The sequence below is a fragment of the Biomphalaria glabrata genome, chromosome 4 (assembly GCF_947242115.1).
Source record: "Biomphalaria glabrata chromosome 4, xgBioGlab47.1, whole genome shotgun sequence".
Taxonomy (NCBI): Eukaryota; Metazoa; Mollusca; class Gastropoda; family Planorbidae; genus Biomphalaria; species Biomphalaria glabrata.
The window spans coordinates 522,532-529,890 of record NC_074714.1 but is presented as its reverse complement, the minus strand read 5'-3'; positions in this window follow the sequence as shown (position 1 = coordinate 529,890).

Here is a 7,359-nt window from a genome sequence, read left to right as displayed (position 1 = left end):
TAAAGCGCTGGTTGTGAGTGTGTCTGTGTTTTGTGTGTGAATGTTGTTCGTATTTGCATCTTTAATGTTATTGTTACAGTAGTTGTGCTGAGGTTGTCAATTGTTGTCAAACTGAATATCCATTTTCTGGACTGTCGATCAGAATTCTCAATGGTCCAGAGTTCATACTCTGGCAGTCTGCCCAATGACATCCCCGTCATCTTGCAGGAGGTTTGTACGTGGAATTATGTTATCCTGAAGGTACATCTGAAACATGTAAAGCAAACATTTCTTTAGTCTGGCACAACTTGCACAAGCTTGGACATATATCGAATACCAGAATAGTTTACTCTAAAGAAAAGTGTTAATTTGAAATCCATAAATCTATATATGAAAGTCATAACATGGACTCGCTCTTCTTTGATTCTCCTATTTAAAGATAATTTAAAATTTTATTTCAGTTTTTCATTACCTCTTCCTTGGAATAAGTGATCACTTTTTGCAATCCATTTCTTTACTAGAACTGATTTGGTACTCTTTCCTAAATGTTTTTTTTTTTATTTCTGCACATAAATTTGTAAAATGCAACTTTTTATTCAACACAATATTTTTATTTTTTGAAAAAACTGAATATCACACTATAGCTTTTAGCCTTTATATGAGCCAATGCATGGACTAGATTGAGAATGGTAATGCCTTTTGGCAATGGTGAGTGACTACAAATTGAAAGATGTCGTAATGAACTTAAAACAGTTTACAGCCATTAAAAGAACAATAAATACAATAATATTTTTAATTACAATTTGACTAAGCCAAACTTAAAATACACTCAAAAGTACATTCAGCTTAATGTCCATGTTAACATTTCGGAGAAGAAAACAACAAATCTGTTTCATTATGTTATTAGTAGAGTTGGATCATGAGTTCTCCGTAATGAAGAACATCCTGTTAAAGGGAAAGAATCAAACTAAGGATCTATAGTAATAAGGCTTGTCTTCGAGTCCGAAGATTGATGAGGAATACAGTATTTCCTGTTGCTTCGCAGCACCAGCTATGACCTATATATTTTGCCACTTTCAGCACAGCATTACCATTGTTCATCTATTGTGGTTAACAAAATGCTTCTCATTCATGATCAAAGATGTCTACAAAACATCATCATGTACCGGTTAACAAAATGCTTCTCATTCGTGATCAAAGATGTCTATAAAACATCATCTCATGTACTGGTACTGAGCACGAATCCCTCTTAGTTCACACACATAAAATCTCAATGTGTTCGCAAAGTTTAAGTATATTCTCATTTTGAATGTAGCCTTCACTAAGATGGATGCAAAAGACGAGTTTATCTGGATCATTAAATTAGTCATGGCCTACGGAAGCATATACCTTATTAAATTAGCTCTATTCTACGTTTCTTGTTGCAGCTGTTGTCCTTCTTTCACAGCAAGGCAATTCCGACTACAAGAAATCGATTTTAAGCTACGTTTTCCCAGTCCGATATTAGTTCCACATTCTTGGATAGAAATCTTGAGTGTAATTTCATAGCGTTTTTAATGATCCCCTTGTGTCTTCCTCTGCAGTCAATCGGCCATACGCTTAAGGCAATCCTTTTTTTTTTTGGTGAGCAGAAAGGTCGGCCTAACATATGTTCACCACCCCCCCTTCTCCAATCCCATGAAACCATTTTAAGATCAGCTTAGAGCCAGCAAGCTTTAACTGACATAGAAAACACCTGGCAGAAGCGACTTCAGAACGAGACTTCGAGACTTGTTACAAAGGCTGCGAGATACACTATTGAGACAAAAAAAAAAAAGAAATCTAGGCTACTGCCGAGGACTGAGTTATTTTATAACAATAATAATAAGGCTCGTCTTCGAGTCCAAATATATTATACAGACGTTACTTCAAAAAAAGAAGATGATTACGTCCCACGCGTCATGCATTTAGTCATGCATATTAAACAATGACCTAAACTCTTCCAAGCCACGTACTGGTTTTTCCTGGCTAGCTCAGGCTACCCATTCCAAGCACTAATAGCACTAGGGAAGAAGGAGCATTTGTCCTAGCATACGGAACGAAGAATATGCCTTTATCTTTGTTTCTTTTTGAGTATTTTATTAAATTTTGTATTTGAAGATTATGGATAAAAAATGTTTTATGTATAATTGCTACTTTACTTTTGAGTCTTCTATCCTGAAGATTAATGAGGAATGCAGTATTTCCCGTAGCTACGCCTCCTCAGCTGCGACCTACATGTTTTGCCACATCTAGCGCAGGCATAAACATTGTCCGCCGCTGGTCGATTTAGATTTTCTTTTCGCTGTCTACAACAGTCCTCAGCAGCAGATTTTCTTATGGTCTCAAATGTGTATCCCGAGGCCTTTGTAAGTGAACCTCCGACTGTCTCGTTCTGAAGCCGCCTCCAACCATTGTCAGCAGGCGACTTTTAGAGGTATCCTATCGACCTGTTGCGGCTAGTAATTAGTTATCTATTTATCTAAAATACTGTATTGCCTCTAATATATTAGGCTATCAATTAAGTCTAATATTTAATTTCAACACTGATGTTTAAGATGCAACTCAATTTTATTGACATGAAAACAAGAAGATGAAAAAAACAACACACTAACAGGAGACTGTAATACACAATTATAGGCCTAACATACTTGAGAAAAACACGTCAACACACTAATAAGGCTTGTCCTCGAAGATAAGTGAGGAATGCAGTATTCCCCATGGATGCGCACCCCTAGCTGTGACCTACATACCCTGCCACACACAGGGCAAGAATAACCATTGTCCTCAGGTGGTCGAATTAGATTTTCTTTTCGCCGTCTGCGTCTGTCCTCGGCAGCAGATTTTCTTTTGGTCTCAAATGTGTATGCCGCGGCCTTTGTAAGTGACCCCCAGCTGTCTCGATCTGTTCGAACGTGAAAACACTGAACAGTAGAATAAGGGAGACTACAAGAAAACAAACACACAGCATACACAGATACACATATAAATCTAACAGCCTCCTTTATAACAATAATAATGTTATATTATTACAAGCAGGGGCGGACTGGCTATATGGACATTTGGGGAAATGCCCGGTGGGCCGGTACTCAAAGGGGCCTAAAGCATGCATATCAAACACGGCGTTCGGCAACACTTTGCATGCGGCCAGCTTGGCCAGCTCAAAAATTATCAAAATAATATTAGACTATTACGCTGGAAAATAAGAGATAACAAGTTACTTGAATTGAAACAAGTATTTGTTAAGCTGAACAACGAGAATGAGTCTGCAGTGAAAGCAACCTACATTTTGTCAAACTTAATTGCAAGCCATAGCAAATCATTAGTGAATGTGAGTTTATGAAGGAATGTGTCGTTAAAGCTGAGATTTTTTGCACTGCGTGAAGAAAATGTATTGTTTATGAACATGTTGAACATTTCCAAACTGACGAATGGATTCAGGATTTTTGCATTTATAGTTGATCTCAATGGTCACCTGCAAGACTTGAATTTGAAACTTTAAAGTAAAGACAAAATTGTCCCTACTGCGTGAGATCATGTCAAGTGCTTTCAAGCAAAAATTACGACTATGGATAAATCAAATATGAATAGAAAATCTTGTTCACGTCTCAACGTGTCAGGAACTAGAAAGATTAAATACGGCTACAACATTTGGTAAATATGTCCTACACCCGGAATCATTAGTAGATGCTTTTCAATGACCGTTTTCTTGACTTCGTTTCATACGAGCAAGAATTTTCGTTGTTTGTATCTCCATTTTTATTTGCTTCTGAAAATGCTGCTATAATGTGCAACTAGAGCTGATGAAAAAGCAGTCTGGATCTTTGTTGAAAGCGAAGTAGATAGAAGTGGCTGTGCCAAAATTTTTACAGTTATTTACCTGTATAGAAAGTTAAATTGCGGAAATTTGCAGCCCGAATTCTTGCTATGTTTGGAAGCACTGATCTCTGTGAGCAGTTCTTTTCCATAATGAAAGCTACAAAAACACCTTCCCGTTCGAGATTATCTGATCAAAATAAAATTTGTCATCAGTGATGAAAGTGTCAGTGGCAAACAAGCTTCAATCAGACATTTATAAACTTGTATCCCAGAAAGAATGTTAAGCATCAGGACAAAGAAAATAACGCGTAATCATAATAATGTATAATTACCAAATAGTAAGCTACTACAAATTTAGCTAACTATATAGGGACAGGTATGCTATTAAATAATGTATTCTATTGTATTGTTTATTATCATCATCATCATCACTACTTTGAGTTCCTCATGGAACATAGGGCCTCGACAAAAACACGCCACTCTCCACGGTCTCTTGCTAGTTTTTTGATGGTTTCCCAACTCTTCCCGGTCTTCACTACTTCTTCAAGTACACTGATGCGCCATGTTCTTTTTGGTCTTCCTCTGCGTCTTGTTCCCTGTGGTTCCACTCTAAGGCCTGCCTAGCGCTGTTGCTGGTATCTTTTCTAAGGGTCTGACCAATCCATCTCCACTTCCTTTCTATTGTTTATAATTTACATAAAACTAGTAGGCTGTTTTGCAACTGATTTTTGGCTGCGGCCCCTCAGGTCATAGTAAGTTTTTTTATGTGGCCCATACTTAATGAGTTTGACATGCCTGGCGTAAATGGTCTCATGGATGCCACTATGGCACGCATAAAATTTTTAAAGGTTTTATAATATTCTCTTATATAAGGGGCTATATGAGCGTCAAGTTAAATACATATTTTACAGACTACAGTGTAATACTCATTTAATCTCACACATGTTAAAAAATAATGTAATATACCTACATACGTAGACAGTGCTATTAGTAGGCTTCATTCTTTAGGACGATTCAAAAGCAACATAAGTCCTATATTTCTTTTAAAGATGTAGAGTATTATAGAGCATGCATATATTTACCGATACGTCATTAAAAAAAAAACAACAATGATTTTGAGAACAGATAGGCATATAATTGGAGACCCATCAAATGATATACAATTTACGAAATGTACTGTTTAGAAATGCCTGGACCGATTTTGACATCCAATCCGCCCTTGATTACAAGTACAAGTTCTTCCCTAGTGCCATTAGAGTCTGGAATGGGTTGTCTGGATCAGCCAGGAAAACCAACTTAGAGTTTAAGCCACTTATTAACATGCATGACAAGATTGACACATTAAACGCATTTGACGTAATTAGCATGTCTTCTTGAAGACGTGTCTGTAATTTAAAAGATAAGATTAGCCTATATATAATAAAGTCACCACACTCAACCATTCCCTGGCCACTGCCAACAAAAGGTAGATAGGACAAGGACGCCGCGGATTTTACCGTAAGTAGATCTAGATCTAGACGACTAGACAGATATCTAGATATATTAGAATTAGATTGTTGAATCTTCTTATCTTATAAATACAGACGTTACTTTGAAAAAAAAAGAAGAATATTATGTCCTACGCGTCATGCATCTAGTCATGCAATGACTTAAATTCTGCCAAGTTGAATCTTATCATTTTTAATTATTTTTATTTTACACCATGTGACATGTCATAATTATAAATTATAATTAGACGTCTTCGTCTATAATCAGATTACCAGTCATCATAACATGTTATGAATTAAAGATTACTAGACTCTAGATCTGTATAAATCTAATGTACATCTTTGTCCAAACCTAATTAAATTAACTTATTTGGTAATGTGCATAATATCATTATGGTTTCTAAACAAAAAACTGCTGTAATTTGAAAGTTCAAAATATAGATCTATAGTCTATAGAGAGGAGGCTCTTATAGTTTGAACACCCCATCGAATTCTCCTTTTTGAACAGGTCGCTTTTTTTTGTTTGTAATTCATTTGTTTTTATGTTTGGAGCTAAAAAATGACGTTTCGGGACTGCGCATGTCCAATTTTAGATAAGTTCCGGTAATTTTGTTCTGTTTTTCCAAAGCAGATGGCAGTTATTTAGATTCTCGGTAACCATGTATGTTAAGCTGTTGTTTTAACCTCCCCCGGCAATTCATACCCATATAAGGGATGAAGGCTATATCATGAGCCTGTTTGATCGTAGGCTGATGGGCATATCAAAATAAGCTTCCAAACATCTTTAGAAAGACATTCCAATCACATTTATACCGTTAGCTGTTAAATAAAATTAATAAAGGGGGTGTCCAAACAAATAATAATGAATTCAGCTCATTCTCCTTTTTGAACACAGCGAAATCGTATTAAGAAATATTATTGGAATTAATAAATCTATGATTTTTTCAATGAATAAACATGACCTAGATAGAGATATCTAGAATATATAACTTATGAATGAAAGAAAAAGTGTGGGCTGCTAATATGAAGCCAGAGACCATGCCCACTGCATGTGATCACGCAAGATAATCTGGCGGTGAGGAGAGGTATACACTCAGCGAGTAGTGTCACAAACTATCCAACAGGCAGTGGAGGGAAGGGGGAGAGAGTCATGAAAAGAATTATAAGCATCTATGGGAGGGAGGGGATGTTAAGGTTTCACAAAACGAACATCCAAATTATGAAACAAGAAGAGGGTCCTTGGATGGGAGTTAAAAGAAAGACAGAGAGAAAATACAAGTAGCCTAGTAGAAAATATCATGTTTATTAAATTAATATAATTAATTTATAGCTCTATAATCTATATAAATTTATTTCTGTCTGTTTCTACACAAAGATTATATAGGTATTTAAATAAATAAACTATATACGATATATATATATATATATATATATATATATATATATATATATATATATAAAGAGAGAGAGCATATGAGGAAATAGACTATAAATACATATTGCAAAATTGAATCTACTTCTTTTACTACAATCTAAATAATTTTAAAGTAACACCAATATAATTTATTAGCAATTACATCTAATTTGTGGTGTTCAACACCGGTGCTCACTGTTCAACTAAAGGAGAAAGCCCAAAAACTGCGTTCAAAATAGGAGCATGAAGTGACCTAATTTATTTTAAAATAAAATCTTGACTATGGGTGGTAATACAAAGGAACACAGCTATTTTTATAGTCCTTTAGTTGCAGAATAAGAATCTGCTTTCAGTTTTTTTTTAAGTTAAACTTTCACCAAATAAAAAAATAAAATATAAAATTGACCTAGTTCCCGAAAGTCGGTGTTCAGTTATAAGAATCTACCATAGAGATCTATGTTACTATGTAGGCCTATTAAAAGAAAAACATAATAAAAAGGCAGAAAAAAAATACATCAAAGCAACAACTAAGCAAATAAAAAAAAACAACATGTAAAATAGAATAAATGAGACTGCATAGAGTTGATAAAGTAAGCTTACACTGTTACACTAGAAACAAACAGATAAGTTTAAAAGTCAGGC